Raw genomic sequence first — 17,863 nt, 5'->3', positions numbered from 1 at the left:
GAACAGCGAACATGTCAGGGCACACACCATGAGTGGTGAACGTATGGGTCATTTGCTGTGTTAAAGTATGAATTGGGCAATGAAATGGACATTAATTTTTAATTAGATATTTTTGAACAAAGGTAGAACTCTTAAGAGTTTCAGGGCTGGATGGGTAAAATGTAATTTGAAGAAACTCCTATTGTGGTGGATAGTCTTGGTCTCCCGACTGCAGTATTTTGTGGGTTCTAGAACCACGGGTTTTATGCATTTAGCATTGTGTGCTTGACAACTGTACTTGTGCAACTGGCTGGGCACTGAACTGGGGGGGTTGAAGGGTTGATCTAAAATCTTTGAGAGGAATGTTAAATTTGTCTTTACAAATGAGTTGTGGATCAGCCTGTAGATAAGGCTAGCACTGAGAGATAAAAGAAACAATGGGATGGATTCCACTGATTGATGAATGGAAAGAGATATTTGCCTTTACAAACAAACTGTAGGGCTGCTGATAAATGAAATTGGATATCGAAAGATGAAAGAAGCAACGGGGGGAAAACTATGAATTCTATAAGAATTAAAAATTAAAAGGGAGGGTTATACATTAGAGGGGAATTTCAGGTATCAGGCGTTCCGGGAAGTCTGTGCCTCTCAAGTACCTCAGCCAATGGGGAAAGAGAGAGGGAAATGCGGCCGGGAAAATAGGATAAAAAGGAGGCTGCGTCCTCCGAAAATTTGAGAGATCCCAGGGGAATGTCCCATGGCCTCTCCCTTTATTCGAATAAAGCAAAAAGGACTCCTCTGTCTCCTTTTTGGACATAAACCTCTGGTGTTTGTGGATTAATTTTCCTGACACCCGAATGACTACATCCAGCCGAAATACCCCTTCCCCGCATTTCTGGAGGGATTGGGCTCTGAAGCAGGGAGCGGGGCTGGCCGTTCGTTTCCGTCTGTCTCACAGCCCTCGACCCCCTCCTTTTCGCAAGGCGCGGGGTCTGGGCAGTCGGCGCTGAGCCAGCTATCCGAGCCTCCCACGGCCCCCACGCCTGCTGGAGCAGCATGTTTGTCGACCATTTCGACAGATCTGCTGAGCCAGATCACAGCCCTGGTCACAGAACAAGTTATGCAGACTGTGTATGTCACACTGGAAAGATTCACGGCCACTCAGGCTGGCACGGAGGCGGCAGCGCCCGGAATATCGCAGGGTGGTGCGGGAGCAGGGCTGGGGGCGTCCAGGGATGGTTTCTTCCTGGCGGCTGCGCCTGTGGGTGGTGCGGCAGTGAGCCCCCCCGGCGCGGGCCCCCCTCCCCTCCTGGCGTGCTTGGGAACAGAGGTGGCTCCCTTGTCGCCTATGGGCCTGCCAGCAGGGGCGGAGCAGGTGACGCCGGCTGCAGAGGTTGAGGCAGTGCTGCCCGCCCCCTCCTCCGTGATGTCGCAGCCTGGCCCGCCTCTGGAAGTGGAGCCACAGCAGCCCGCCCCCGCGATGGGCGGGGCTGTGATGTCTGACGTTCCGCCCCCGATGATGCACCCCGCCCACCCGGAAGTACAAGGTTCTCCCCCCGGTGCACCAGAACTGCTGCCGGAACTCTCTGCATTTCCGTCAACAAACCTACCCCCACCGACCATGCAAAGCGCCGCTGCATCTCTGCCTGTGTCTGCTGCACCATCCTCGATGGGACAAGGACCGCTCTCGTCACTCCAGCCCAGCGCCTCGAGTGGAGAGGAACAGCAGACCCTCCTCCGAAGGCAAGGACTCACATCGGACAGTGGACGCTGTGCTGGTCCCTCAGCTTCCCCTCGGAGCAACCTGTGGTCCCTGCCCCCCTGTTCAGTCACAGTCCAGCCCAAGAATCATCACAGCTTCTGGGAGGCGGTGAAAATCAAAGCAGTGCAACAAGGAGTCTGGGATTTACTGGAACGTTTGGGAATGCCAGGGAGTGGTGTTCTCCGGGTGGAGGAAGGCATTCAAGTAGATCCAGCTGAGCTCAACCCGGTCCCTGAGGGGACTGGGGGACCTCAGGCCTTTCCTGTCTTCAAGGCTGTGCCTGGCTCAGGGCAGGCAGATAGGCACGACGTCATAGCTTGGAGTGTGGTCTAAGATTTACAGGACAAGGTGGCAAAATATGGTCTCGGTTCTGCACAAGTGATGCAAATTATTAGGGTGTTGAATACCGATTTATTAGCACCCTATGATATTAAGCATCTGGCCCAGGTGCTGTTCCAGCCTGTCCAATTTAGATTGTTTGAGGACAATTGGAGACAGATGGCTGACAGGGCTGCTGCTGAGAATATGCAGTGACCCCAGCCAGATCCTAGGTTTGCTGTGGGGACAGATGCTTTGATGGGTTGACATCAATTCGCTAGCCCTGACATGCAAGCTACCTGTAACCCCCTGATTCTAGAACAATGCTAAAAAATATGGCTTGCAGCCATGTTAAAAACAATGGAAGCTGCTGCCCCAAGACAAAAATATGTGAAAATTACACAGGGTCCCAGAGAACCTTTCCTACAATTTGTTGAGAAAATTGCAGCTGCCTTGGAGAAGCAGGTTGAGGAAGATGCCCTAAGACAGTTGTTATGTAAACAGCTGGCTAGGGACAATGCTAATGTTGATTGTTTAAAAATCATCCAGGCTATGCCACGGGACCCCTCTTTGACTGAGATGATCCAGGCATGTGCTAAGGTGGGAACCATAGATCATCAGATCTCCACTTTAGCAGCTGCCATGTGACATCATCAAAACATGTCAGGGGGTGGTCAGAAAAAGCATGGGAAAAATAATAATAACAATAAGCAGAAGCCACAGCAACAGAGGGCTAACATGCCTACTTTTCTGTGTGTTAAATGCAAAAAACCAGGACATTATGCTAATCAGTGCAAAACAAAGAAGCCTGTGCCGAACCAGGGAAATGGGCTGATGAGCACCCAGGGGTGTGGTGCGCAGACACAAATAGCACCCCAGAACTCCTCACTGGCACAGGTTTCATCAGCCAGCATGCAGCCCGCACCCGGGGCTCCGCCAGTGTGGATGTACACACCACAGCCACAGTGGTCCTAGACTCTGTCGGTGTGCACAAGATCCCTCTGGATGCCTTTGGCCCTCTGTGCCATGGGCTCAGTGCACTGCTTGTGGGACGATCTAGTGCCACCATCCAGGGAATTTTTATCCACCCGGGGGTCATTGATGCTGATTTCACAGGTCAGATCTGTGCCATGGTCTCTACTCCATGTCCTCCTGTCACTATCCTGGCAGGAACCCATATCGCCCAACTTGTGCCTTTTCCCTCATATGTTCCCAGGGCTGATCATCAAGACCGAAAAGACGGTGGGTTCGGCTCCATAGGAATGCCACAGGTCTTTTGGACAATGAATATCTCCGACCAGCGCCCACAGATGGTGTGCACTTTGTCGGTGCCAGCTGCCAACCCACCCCAGATCCAGCTCAGAGGTTTGCTTGATACCAGGGCAGATGTCACTGTGATTTCCTATTCTGCCTGGCCTCCCACATGGCCTATGGCCCCTCTTGGCCAGGCCATTGAAGGTGTGGGAGGCACAGCACAGACCTCTGTAAGTCAGTGGCCTGTGCTGATCAGGAATTTGGAAGGGCAGATGGCTACCCTCCCACCCTACATAACCTCAGCTCCAATCAACCTCTGGGGACGGGATGTTTTGGCTGCCTGGGGAGTGTGCATTCAGTCAAATTTGTAATTGGGATCACTGAAATGAAGGGCAGGAATTATCCTACAATGCCTCTCCGGTGGTTGACTAATACCCTGGTTTGGCAAGCACAGTGGTCCCTGCCAAAACCAAAATTATTAGCCCTTAGCCAATTAGTCCAAGAGCAATTAGAACAGGGACACCTCGAACCTACCAACAGTCCCTGGAATAGTCCTGTTTTTGTGATACAAAAAAAGTCAGGGAAATGGAGATTGTTACAAGATATCTGAAAGATAAATGCTGTCATGGATAGCATGGGGGCATTGCAGCCTGGGATGCCATTGCCTACCATGCTCCCCGCTGGATGGGACATTCTGGTTGTTGATTTGAAGGACTGTTTTTTTACAATCCCCTTGTGCCCGGACGACAGACCAAAGTTTGCTTTTACAGTACCAACAGTGAACAATTCAGAGCCTGGACAGAGATATCAATGGAAGGGTTTTGCCTCAAGGTTGTCGAAACAGCCCAACCATTTGTCAATGGTACATAGCTCCGGCCTTGTCTGGAGTTTGTGAGCAGTTCCCTAACGCGTATCTTAATCATTACATGGATGACATCCTAGTAGCAGCTCCTACTCAGTATGAGTTGCTGAGGATAGAACCTCAGCTGCTCGCTGCTTTACGCTGTTATGGGCTGCAGGTGGCTCCAGAAAAGGTCCAGCAACAGCCTCCCTGGAGGTATTTAGGGGTCAAGATCCTGGATCGAACGATCCAACATCAGGAGGTGCAATTCACAGATTCCATAAAAACTTTAAATGATGCTCAGAAGTTGCTGGGTGTCATTGGTTGGATGTGTCCTTATTTAGGACTGACCACCGAGCAATTGTCCCTGCTTCTCAGTATCCTGAAGGGGGACTCTAGCTTGGATTCACCTCAAACATTAACCCCTGAGGCATGGCGAGCACTGCAGCAGGTGCAGCATGCTCTGTCTACCCGTCAAGTATGCCGAGTAGACCCCTCTGTTGATATCACTGTGTTTATCATCAATCCAGATTTGCATCCTACAGGTATTGTTGGCCAATGGAATGATACCTGGCCTGATCCCTTGCACGTTTTGGAATGGGTCTTTCTGCCACATCAGCTGAAAAAGACAGTAAATACAGTATTTGAATTAATTGCCCGACTGATACTGAAATGCCGTCAACAATGCGTGCAATTGATGGCAGCGGACCCCACGACACTTGTGCTCCCTGTGGAGTGGGAATTTTTTGAAGGGGCTTTTATTAATAGTGTCCCCTTGCAAAGTGCGCTGGAAAATTTTAAGGGGCAGATTGTTTATCATCTCCCCAGCCATAAGCTACTGTATATGGCAAAGACAGTTAAACTGTCATTAAGACCCAAATATAGTCGGGTGCCAGTGCAAGGTCCTACGGTCTTCACTGACGGGTCAGGCAAAACAGGGAAGGCCATTGTTACCTGGCAGGATGAGTCTGGCTGGCAAACGTTGGAAGGTCATGAAACGGGTTCTGCTCAGATCATTGAGTTGAAGGCTGTCACTATGGCATTCCAACGGTTTTCACAGGTACCTTTGAATTTTGTCACTGACTCTGCGTATGTTGCAGACATAGCTCAGCGTTTGGTGTTACGGCTTTTTCTCGGCCGATTACAGAGTCTATCACCTTCCACCGGTCTAGCTCAGGTGTTGGGATGATATTCCTCTGGGCCTTAGCCACAAAGACGTAGATAAGATATCAAAAGAGGCTCTTTCCCCTGATAAAGTTACAGGTTTATTTCTCGTGGGTAGTGAGTGAAAAGGGAAAGGAAAAGAGAACGGGGGAAGAGAAAAAAAGGGGGGAAAAAGAAAGAGCGGGATAAGAGATCTGGGGAAAAAAGAGATGCGGGAAAAGAGTGGGGGAAAAAAGAGAGAACGGGATAAGAGAGAGTGGGAAAAAAGAGAACGGGGCAAGAGAGGGGAAAAATGCGGGAAAGAGTGCGGGAAAGAGTGCGGGAAAGAGAGCGAGGTCAGCCGGTCCTGACCTTTTCTAGGGTCTGGAAAGGGGGGGCGGGGAGAAATTGGATCCCAGCCAGCTCTGTGTGGCCAGGAGGGGAGAGGGACCAAGATACAGGGCACAGCAGGGGTCACGGGATGTACCATTTACAATGTATCTAGGGAACGCAACATCTCCCCGTTTTTTGTTTAACAAAGTTGAAAGAAGGATATTGGTATCATTCAAATTACAATTTTGCCCACCACTTGTAGCTGGTGGGAGGGTTAGATTGTTTCAAGTCTTTCATTTCTATGTGATTGACTACTGAGGTAGAGGGAATGAGGCTATGAATAGCCTTGAAAACCAAGTGACGTAGGATCCCAAATGCCATTATTACAAGGAAAAGAATAACAAAAATTAACACAATTGTTTTGACTATAGATGTCCACCACCCTGTGAGTCCCCAGCCTTTGAACAGTCCATTGAACCAATCTTCAGATTCTTGCTTTACTTGTCCGATTAAGTTGTTCATGTTTCGGAGGGCAGCATGGATGTTAGGAGCTCTCGAGGTCAGGTCCATACAGCAAAGTCCTTCAAATTCCTGGCACTCATGTCCGTGTAGTAGCAAGAGAAAATCTATAGCAGCACGATTTTGGAGTGTGGCCTGCCTGGTGATTTCCTCGTCTTCTAGGAGGGAGCTGATTGCGGTGGATGTTAAGTTTGCCTGTTTGACAACCCAACACTCTAGGTGGCCCAATTCGCCTAGAGCTTTAGCTGCTGCAACCCACGGAAGAAACAGGGATGCAGCAATTCTTTTGGACTTGGCCCAATGGAAAATTTCAGAATTACAGTTTGGGTCCATATTGTCTGCACTTCGTTTTTGGATTTTATTACCTGATTTGTTTTTGTGAGTCCAATCACTAATTAAGGTTTCGTTGGGTGCCAACAGGGACAACCGCCCGAAGGTGCATGGCCCTCCTAAGAGCCGAGAAGGAATTCCTGCCCACGCCCGGTCTCCACAAATTAAGAACAATCCCTTTGGGAGGCTTTTGGGGCTTGAATAAGTTGGGGTATCAGTTGCAATATGGCTTATAGTATTGCACCACCTTTTGGCAGTGAATTCCCCACGATGTTGCATTATGTTGTGAAATTCCTTTATGCTAGAAGGTTTTGGGAAGATTCTAAAGTGAATGCAATATTGTGCTGGGTAGGAACCTAGCAGTTCTAATTCTTGGGGTTCTTGAGCTGTTTTGGGCAAACTTGGCAGCAGCTCTTCTATGGGGTTTTTATTTACTCCAGCTTGCTGCCTATGATTTTTGTGTGATGAAAGGGTGTGTGACTCAGGAATTTCATTGGGCAAATGTGTTTTAAAACTGGCTGAATATTCTCCAGCCTTCAATGGGATTCCTACCAGGCAGGTGGACATAGGGTTTGTTGTTGCTGCTGTGGACAGACATATGTTTTCTTGTTGGAGCGTCTGTGCCAGGGTCACCCAGACGTTCTGACGTGGCTGAGGGACGATCCATGCAGCTGCTAGACTGTTTAGTGTTAGCAGGAAGACAGCTTGGATGGGGTTCATCACGGGACTGAGAGAAGAGAAGGTTTTCTCTAGAAGGAAAAACAAACATTATAAAACCTATTAAAAGTCTCTATTTGCCGGAATGCCACCTTCTATGAGGATTTCTTTTCCTTTTTTCCGTCGGCGTCTTCTTTTTGAAGCCACTGCTACTTGTTCCTCGTTCTCCTCAGTTGGAGCAGGATGTTTGGGAACGAACGGTTTCACCCACTTTTGGGGAATCCACCGAGGGCCTGAGGGAGTGGATACACACGCATAGCCACGCCCCCAGGTAACAAGCTCATAGGGACCTTTGATTTCCCAGGTTTCTGGGTCCCTAATCAAAACTGGAGGATGTTGGGATAACTTGAATTGTTTGCTACTGTTAAAGTGACGTACCACAGGTGGACTCATGTTTTCAAATGAACAATTTAGGAAATTGATAGTAAACATGGCTTTGCAGAGCTTCTGCTGTGGAGACATCCACACAGTTGAACTGCTCTGTTTAGCCAAAACCTGCTTGAGCGTCTGATTGGCTCGCTCCACTATACCTTGGCCTGTGGGGGAGTGGGAGGTGCCAGTTTTATGTTCCACTCCCCACTGCTGGACGAATTCCAGGAACTCCTTGGACTTATACGCTGCGCCCTGATCAGTTTTGATTTCCTTAGGGATCCCCAACACTGAAAAGGCTTGCACTAGGTGTTGTTTGGCATGCATAGCCCTTTCTCCTGCATGGGCAGAGGCATAGACTGCACCTGAATATGTGTCAATGCTAACATGCACATATTTGAGGCGACCAAAACTAGGAATGTGTGTGATGTCTGTTTGCCATACCTCACAACTGCCAAGACCTCGGGGGTTTACCCCCATGCCTATTGAGGGCATGGTGTGCAGCTGACAGTTGGGACAGGTGGCCACAATGGCTCGAGCCTGACTCCGTGTTAGCTGGAACTGACGCATTAGACCTGGTGTATTCTGGTGGTACTGCTGGTGGCTCAGCTTTGCCTGTTGGAAGATGTCAGGAAGGCGTGCTTGTTCTGCTGGGGTTGCAAGGGAGTCTGCCTGACGGTTCCCTTCTGCAATTTCGCCTGGCAAATCTGTGTGTGATCTCACATGCATCACATAGAACGGATGTTCTCTATGAGAAATCAAATAAATTAGTTTGGAAAGCAACCTGAAAAGCTGCTCATTTTCGATGTTTCTGAGCACTGCCTGCTCCGCCCTGGACACTATCCCCGCTACATAGGCTGAGTCTGTTACCAAGTTTATTGGCTCTGAGAACTTTTCAAAGGCTCTCACGACTGCTGCCAGTTCAGCTACCTGGGGTGACCCTTCCACAAACTCAACATCAGCTTCCCAATGCTGAGTCTGAGGATCTCTCCAAGTCATCACCGACTTGTGGGATGCCCCAGACGCATCTGTGAACACTGTGAGAGCTTTGAGTGGTCTCCTACTCCTCTTCTCATGAGGAATGAGGTGGAATTCCTCATTAAACAGCTTGTGAGACGGGGCATGGACTGATATTTGTCCTCTGTAGCTGTCCAGGGCTAATTGGAGACTGGCATTGCTCTGGAGCAAATGCTCAAACATCTCTTTAGTCAATTTGTCAGGAGAGTTCTTTCCCTCCTCAGACAATTTAACAGGGAGGTGAATACATGTGAAGTCACAGCCAGCTAATTCATGCAGTCTGATCCTTGCTTTCCGAATCAGTTGTGCTATTAACTCTTGTGGCTTAGTGATGGTTTTGGATCTCTGGTGGGAGAGGAAGACCCACTCTATGATTAAGAGTGACTCTCTCTGCTCCTTGATCCATTGGAATATTAACCCGTGTAAGTGTGGCAGTTTTCCTAGGATAATGAATTTGAAGGGCAGCTCGGGTTGGTAACGGTGAGCTTGCCTCTCTCCTAAGGTCTTTTGCACCTTTTCAATTGCAGTCTTTGCCTCTGGGGTCAGTTCCCTGGGAGAAAGCAGCTCTCTGTCCCCTTTCAATAAATTGAAGAGAGGTTCTAGGTCCTCATTAGTGAGGCCTAGCCAGGGCCTAACCCAATTCAATGACCCACACAGGGAATGGAGATCTGCTAAGGTTTTTGGATTACAATTAATTTCCAATTTCTGCGGAACAATGGTCCGTGCAGTGATTTCCAGGCCCAGGTACTTCCAAGGTGGCATCCTTTGGACTTTGTCCTCCTGCAATTCAAATCCAGCAGAGGTTAAAACTTTAACCACTAGGTCAAGTGTGTCCTGGAGTAGAGAGTTATCGGGTGCACACACTAGCACATCATCCATGTAATGAAGGATGATGGCCTCCCCTCTCTGGGCACGCACCTGGGACAGCAATGAAGCCACATGCCACTGGCAGATGGAGGGACTACATTTCATTCCCTGTGGCAGAACTTTCCAGTGGTAACGCTTCATTGGGGCCTCTCGATTGATAGTAGGAACCGAGAAGGCAAACCGTGGGGCATCCTCTGGGTGTAGGGGAATATGAAAGAAACAATCCTTGATGTCTAGAACAGCCAATTGCCAATCTCTAGGAAGCATTGTTGGAGAAGGCATTCCAGGTTGGAGAGACCCCATGTCTTCAATTACTTTGTTTATTTCCCGGAGGTCGTGGAGCAGCCTCCACTTGTCTTTGCCTGGTTTCTTTACCACAAAAATCGGGAAATTCCATGCACTTGTGGTCTCTTCTATGTGGCCTTTAGCCAATTGTTCCTCCACAAGCTCCTCAAGCGCCCTGAGCTTCTCCTTACTCATGGGCCACTGTGCTACCCACTTTGGGGTATCATCTAGCCATTTTAACTTTTGGGTAGGGCGCCCCACAGTGGCCGCTTCTAAAAATCCCGAGGAGTTTTAGGGATAATTAATTTTACCCCCCACTGTGACATGGTGTCTCTCCCCCACAGAGGGCATTTATAATCTGTAACAAATGGACGGATGCTAGCCAATTTTCCATCCGGCCCCTCAATTTGTACGATGCTTTTTGATATTTTTGCCAATTTTACTCCTCCTACACCCTGGATTCTGCCTGCCACAGGCTGAAGTTCCCAATGTGACGGCCACATCCTTTCAGGTATGATAGTCACATCAGCACCCGTGTCCAGTACCCCTTCCACATGGAGGTGATCTGATCCACGGGTTAGGTTGCATGCCAGAGAGGGCTTGTCCTCACCCACCACTTCTGCCCAGTAGACTTCAGGTGATTTTCCATCTACTGGGACCTCCTGTGGAACAGGAATGGCCTGGGCAAGGATTTGTCCCTCAGCCAGGTAATATGGTGGTAGAGGACATCGTGCCAAGAGAATGAGGCTAGTTATGCTTCCCTTGATGGTCATGGGAACCACCTCAATCTCTAGGGGTGTGTGTGCCGTGTCACCGACAACAAAGTACTCACTGTCCAGTTTCATGTGGTTTAACGTCACGTCCTGTGTACTGTTAGGTAAGTCCACTGTAATGACTGTCCAATCAGGTGACCTGAAATGAAAACCTCTGGTAGTCACAAGCCTAAAACGGCCTAGTGGCTTCCAAACCTTGTTAACTGAACATTTGATATTTTCATTGACATACATCCCCACACCCTCTATCCCATCCTCCCCCTTTTTGTTTATGAAGAGAGAGTCTTTTGCCAGTGTGGAGCCCGCAGTATTTATAGCCGAGCGCGCTATGGTGTTAATGGCGGGTACGCGCTGTAAAGTTAGTTTTTTTGTTTGTTGGTTTTCTTCTGTTTCTGGTTGTGTGGACAGTCCCTGGCGAAGTGTCCTGGCTGCTTGCACTGGAAGCAGATGATGTGCTGCAGTTGCTCTGGTGACACTGGTTGCTTCTTGGCTTCCGGTGTTACAGCTGCCATGGTTCTTGGGTGTGCCAGTCCTGGATTTCTTTCGTGTCCACTGAACAGTTCTGCTTTTCTGGCGCAGGCTTCAATCATCTGTGCTAAGCTAGGTGCTGGCTCCAGGGGAAGGCCAAGGATAACCCTACGGCAGGTTTCATTAGCATTCCTCTGAGCCATTTCTTTAATTAATTCAGCTTGTAATACTGGATCAGACACTTGTCTTTCTACTTGCATACGAAGGCGGTCCACAAACTGTAAGAAACTCTCAGAGGTAAACTGTTTAATGTTAATATAACTGCCTTTAGTATCTACTGTTGGTAATTGATTAAAGGCTTTTTCTGCAACATTGCATATCTTATCTAAGACAGACTTAGATAGTACTCTGGTTTGATTTTCAGGGCAATGCCAATCTTTCTCCCCACATAGGTGTTCATATGTGATATCATTATTATCAGCATCCTTTGCATTATCTGAGCTTTTTAAAAGCTCTTGTAAAAGCACTTTTAAAGATCTTTTCCATAGGCTTTCCCATAGATCATATTCGGAAGGGGTTAACAGACACCGGAAAAGCTCTTTGATATCATGTGGAACCAATTCGTTTGAATTAAAAGTGGCTCTCATTATGCCTTTAAAGATTTCACTATTCCTACCAAATTCTCTTTGCACTTTACAAATTTCTTTTTTATCTTGGTAGGACAAAGGCTGATAACTTCTTTTTCCGTTTCTCTTACCAAGATAAACTACAGGAGCAACTGATGGTACATACTCTTTCTCCTGGTGCTGACTTTCAGGTTTGGGCATCCCCCCCCCACCGGGCCCGGGAGGCTCCCCGCCTCCCCCCACCACGGGAGCACCATCCATCCCCCAGGGGCTGTGGGCTGATCCCTCCCCACCCCCACCCCCTCCGGCGCTGAACCCAGCAGGGGCTACATTGACCTCCCCCACCCTGCAGCAGCTTGGAGGGAAGGAATGTGAAACCGGAGAGGGGGAGGGGTGGTGGAATTCAGGATTGCAACACCTGTGGGCGGGGTCACCAGGTACCAGGCAGGACAGGGTCTTGGAGGGGGGAGGGGGCGGTGGAGCCGAGGGCAGGGAGGAGTTATGGGAGGGGACAGGCTTAGGGGCAGGGACCGGAGGGGGAAGGGGGTTGCGGGATGAAGGAGGAGACATGTGGCTGTCACCATATCGGCCCTCCCCCACTCCCTGAACCGCATGTCCAGTGTTATCTGGGACCCCAACCTGTCCAGATACGGCCACGTGTTCGTGGCCTGGGGGGGAAGGGAACAAGGAAGGAGAGCTGATAATTTTAGAAAAATCGTCAGAACCGGGATACTGGGGGGGATTTGGGGTTTCAGCACAGTTACAGCCGTGTTGAGCATGCTGCATTTCCAAGGGAGACCCTGGGGTGCTTTCCAGGTTATGGTTATAGGGATTTTTGGAGAGGGAAGGTGAGCTTGAATCATTTTGCTGCTGCTGTCTGTTGTTTTCTGTCTGAATTAAAACTTTCCGAATTTGTAAGAATATCGGAAGGAATACAGAGGCAGTTTTATCTCCATTTTCTACTTTTGAAGTTAATAAATTCCCTATTTCATCCCAAAATGAAATCGAATTTACATTTTGCAATTCAAGGTCCGATATTTCAACAGACAGCCAGCTGGCAAAACGGGCTAGTTTTTTATTAGATATTAAAACATTTCCTGAACTTAGTATTTCTTTGAGTTGTTTTGTTATACTCTTTTGTAAAGCAGATTGCTGTATCCCCATAGTGTTAGCAATTTGCACTATATCTACTCCACTACCGTTAAAACACAGGAAAGGAGTTAGTTGTTAAGACGTACACCACGGTTTTCAGGCTTTACTAGATGCGGAACCGATGTTAATTTCGCCGTTTTTGTCAGCAAAACCTATGTGTGGCGCCCGCGCCGCTATAGGGACCGCCCCCGCGCCGCAACAACCCGTAAAACCCGCAAAAACGCAAAAACTCCCTGTGCCGCAGCTTTGAAACCGATCAAAGCTGCCTGCCTGCTGCGCCACGCCTGGGGTGGCCGCGTCCAGCCCCCCCCAGCCCCCGCGCCGCACCACGTGGCCGAGGGCTTCCAAGCCGCGCGCACGCTGCAAACACACCCGCGCCTTCTCTGCTCCCGAGAACAGCGCCGGGCCGGCAAAATGCCACCGGTGAGACGTCCCCCGCGGAGCTCCGGGAACCCCCAGCCGGAAAGGGACGCTTAACTCACCTTTTTTCTTGCAGGCAGACACGTCTGTGTACACGGTAGTGGATCCACGTCGTGAACCGACCTGTCTGGGACAGACAGGCTGCCGGTTCGTGCTGAAAAGTCTTCGAACTGCAGAAAATGCAGCTTAAAGAAATTTTAGCTAGTTGATCAGCTCCTATGCTGGTCGAATCCCGAAATTAGGGATCACAGCGAAACGTGGGTGCTTTAAAGAAACACGCACGTGGGGCGCCAACTGTTACGGCTTTTTCTCGGCCGATTACAGAGTCTATCACCTTCCACCGGTCTAGCTCAGGTGTTGGGATGATATTCCTCTGGGCCTTAGCCACAAAGACGTAGATAAGATATCAAAAGAGGCTCTTTCCCCTGATAAAGTTACAGGTTTATTTCTCGTGGGTAGTGAGTGAAAAGGGAAAGGAAAAGAGAACGGGGGAAGAGAAAAAAAGGGGGGAAAAAGAAAGAGCGGGATAAGAGATCTGGGGAAAAAAGAGATGCGGGAAAAGAGTGGGGGAAAAAAGAGAGAACGGGATAAGAGAGAGTGGGAAAAAAGAGAACGGGGCAAGAGAGGGGAAAAATGCGGGAAAGAGTGCGGGAAAGAGAGAGGGGGAAAAATGCGGGAAAGAGTGCGGGAAAGAGAGCGAGGTCAGCCGGTCCTGACCTTTTCTAGGGTCTGGAAAGGGGGGGCGGGGAGAAATTGGATCCCAGCCAGCTCTGTGTGGCCAGGAGGGGAGAGGGACCAAGATACAGGGCACAGCAGGGGTCACGGGATGTACCATTTACAATGTATCTAGGGAACGCAACAGTTTGGATTGGTCGCTCCTGAAAGAGGTTGACAACGCCGTCCTGTTTCGGCTCTTGAAGACCTTGTGGTGCTCAATCCAAGCCCGAGCTTATCCATATTATGTCCTGCGCATACGGAGTCACACAGATTTGCCTGGGTTTTTGAGAGAAGACAATGCCAGGGCTGATAGGTTGGCTAACCCTGCCTGGGTGGCACCTCAGCCTGATAAGATTGCACAAGCCCGAGCATCGCATGAGTTTTTCCATCAGAACGCACCTACTCTGCAAAAACAATTTCATCTAACAGCCACTGAGGCTCGTGACATTGTAGCCTCTTGTGATGACTGTCATGGCCTGGCTGCGCCATTACCATCGGGGGTAAACCCCAGGGGTCTTAAAGCCCTGCGGCTTTGGCAGACAGACATCACTCACATTGCTGAATTTGGCAGGTTGTTGTATGTGCATGTCTCTGTCGACACCCTTTCTTCAGCCATTTGGGCATCTGCTCATACTGGGGAAAAGGGTCGAGATGTGATTGCCCATTGGAGAATGGCTTTTGCAATCTTGGGCATACCTTCTGCAGTGAAAACTGGCAATGGTTCTGCTTACGTCTCCCAAAAGACGAGGCAGATTTTGCAAATGTGGGGAGTCTCACATAATTTTGGCACTCCACATTCTCCAGCAGGCCAAGCCATTGTCAAACACGCCCATGGCACCTCAAAACGTGTTTTAGATAAACAGAAAAGGGGAATGGCTGGGGAAACACCACACAGCCGATTAGAAAAAGCTTTATATACCATCAATCATCTTACTGTGCCAAAAGATTCCAATAATCCTGTTATTGTGAATCATTTCTCGTCGTTACAGGCCTCAGATGAGATACAAATGCCTCAAGCAAAGGTCTTTATACGGGACCTGACCATGAATAGGTGGGAGGGCCTGCATGACCTTATTGTTTGGGGTCGTGGGTATGCTTGTGTCTCAACAGATACCAGGGTACGCTGGCTGCCTGCGAGATGTGTCCGCCCTGACCTGCGACGTCCGAGACAGAATGTGGCCAATGCACAGCCTTCAAATACTGACCAGCATGCTGACCACCAGACTGATGGCCCCTCTACAAGCAGAGGATGAACACCTATCTGCTCGTAGTGGAACTGTTTTTTAAAACCAATTGAAATACTATTAGATATGTTTAGAACTGTTTAGAAATAATGTTAATAGGTTTTTTCCTTTTTGTCTTTGGATAGGATTTTGTAGGGGAAAAACACCAGGTTCAAAGACTTCTCCTGGGAATGTTTTTCAGGTCTTTTAAGTCACGTTTGTTCTCCTTTGCAAAGGGCCCTGCAAAGAGATTGCAAACACTTCTCCTCTCCTTTTTCTTTTAAACTAAAAGGGGGACCTGTGGACACACACATTTAGAGAGCTAGGGAATTACAGGTTGGAAATCCTGTTCAGGCCTGGATTTCTCCTGACTCTCAGGGTCTATTCCCAGGCTGACAAGCTGACTACAGCTTCAGTTAGGGAGGAAGTCTCCCAGGGTGATAACATGGTGAAAAGCAGAGTGGAATTCATAATAAAGATTAACACCTGGTGTCTTTCCCATGGGATACATCCTGAGGTACTGTCCCAAGGATGTTTTTCCCAATTGTCCAATGAACTACTGTCATGTCCTAGCTGCTCGTAACACACTTTAAATACGGGCTGTCTGTACAATAAAGTTGGCTTTTTTCCCCAAAAGAGGTCCATGTGTGTTGCTGTCTTTTCTCTCTCTTTGCAGCGCAGTAACCACAATGCCCCTCTTTCTCTCTCTCTCTCTTTACTTTGTTTCCTTTAACTCTCCCTCTATCTCAAAACTGAGTTGTTGGCACTCAATAAAAGTGCATTTCTGCTTTGAGCAAACTAACTTGTCCCCTGTTGTTGTCGTTTGCACCTTTGAGATCAAAACCAAATCATCACGACCCCCGCTCTGTATTAATAGCGGATGGTGACATTTAAATTGGTGCCACGGACAGTTTTCTGACAGGAGGGGTTGCAGGTTGTGTGTAGTCTGTAGTAGGGGAAGGACGTCTTGCTCCAGCTGAACCTAGCTGGCCACCTCAAAAGGGGTGCTCTTGTCTAGAAAGCAAGGGGGGACAATTCTATTTTCCCGCAAACTGCACATGCCTAGGTGTAAAGCATCCCCACACTCGTTTGAGGGCTCTGTTGTCAGAAGATCTCTTGGTGCAAAAGGTGGGACTTTGTTGTTGTTTTTCTGTTGTTTGTGTGAATTTTGACTGCTTGGTGTAGTGAAGAGACAACCAGAGATTTGTAATTAAGTGCACCTCCCAAGCAGTAGGTCTCTTCACCCACACAGGGAAGCGAAGGGGGGCACACAGTGAAAGGTGTTTTGTTGTGTGTGGTAACTTAAGCAATAGACCTCCCTGTAGTGGTTTTTACTTTTCTCTTCATAAAATGACTGATAAAGCTGCATTTTATGCTCTATTAGCTAAATATAATGCCAAACCTTCCCAAGGTGGGGAAGAATGGGTGAACAGTAATTGGTTTAATTTAGAAAATGTGATTGATAAAATATCTTCTTTACAACATGAAGCAAAATTCAAACTGGGCAAAAATAAAACTATACTCTGCTCAGTTTTGGGAGCTTGTCTTACATCAGCTATAGAAACTCCCTTTAAGCGAGTAAGTGAGGAAAACACAATTATAGATTCTTTACAAAAACCAGTACAAATTTTGCAAAAATAATTAGATTAAGAAAGAAATGAGAATCATTTATAAGGAGATGAGAACCAGTCGTTACAAGCTGCCCTACATGCCAAAAATTCAAAGCATACTGACTTACCAGAAGAAACAGAGCAAAAGGAAATTATTCACATTAATGAAATTTACCCTCAAAAAGAACTAACTTCAATGAAAGATTATGGGGAACATTGTTGCCCTAACTTAAGACCTATGATTAAAACGGAATATAATTATGTCAATGATGAGGACCTTAACCCACATATAGCCACTAAAGAAACCCCATACACAGCTACCTAATTGGCTAAATTGAAGAAGGAGTACGGGCTTGTCCCCCATGATTCTGAGACGGAATATGTATTTCAAGTGTCTCTTACTGCGGGAGATCAGATTCAATGATCAGAACAAGAAGCTAGTGGGTACTGGGGACATGGGGTTTTCTTAACAATGGGAGATAAACTTAACTCATGGTCCTTAACTCAGTGCGCAGCTTACTGGGCCGGGGGGCTTAACCCCTTGGAAAGGGGAGACCCTGTAACTTTAACTGGTGCCCCTGACCAACTCCTAGAAAACATTCACAAAGCTGCTTGCTTGCAAATGATACATGAAATAAAATTAACTGCTGGCTATAAATCACCTGTTCAATTTGCTGAAAATGTAAAACAATACTCTTTTCCCTCTGGCGCCGAAGAAGGGATCAAACCGGTTATACAGGACTTGAGAGACGAATAAGTAATAATTAACACTCATTCTCCTTTTAACTCTCCTGTATGGCCAGTCCAAGAACCCATATATAATAATGTAGCTGTTTATCAATACATTGATGATATTTTGGTGGGAGGAGATGAAATAGAAGTAGTGGGGGATACCCAACAAAAAATAATCTCCCATTTGGAAAGCCTAGATTTGCAAATTCCCTCAGAGAAAATTCACAAACCTTCTCAGAAAGTGAAGTTTTTGAGAATTTGTTGGAAAGGAGGTATGACATGTATTCCACCTGACACCATAACCTCTTTAGATCAAATTAAATTGCCTGAATCCAGGAAAGAACTCCAACAGGCTCTAGAATTATTAGTGTTCTGGATAAAACACATCACAGTCACTATTGAGACCCC

At 47.9% G+C, this 17,863-nt stretch overlaps 2 pseudogenes; both read left to right on the top strand.

The window, feature by feature from the left end:
* Positions 1–1,547: 1,547 nt before the first annotated feature.
* Positions 1,548–5,266, top strand: LOC148220028 (endogenous retrovirus group K member 8 Gag polyprotein-like; annotated as a pseudogene).
* Positions 5,267–16,463: 11,197 nt separating this feature from the next.
* On the top strand, positions 16,464–17,863 carry LOC148220027 (uncharacterized; annotated as a pseudogene).

Source organism: Sturnus vulgaris, chromosome W (assembly GCF_052056855.1).
Source record: "Sturnus vulgaris isolate bStuVul1 chromosome W, bStuVul1.hap1, whole genome shotgun sequence".
Classification (NCBI taxonomy): domain Eukaryota; kingdom Metazoa; phylum Chordata; class Aves; order Passeriformes; family Sturnidae; genus Sturnus; species Sturnus vulgaris.
The sequence above is the reverse complement of the archived record's forward strand: the minus strand, read 5'-3'. Positions and strand labels throughout refer to the sequence as shown.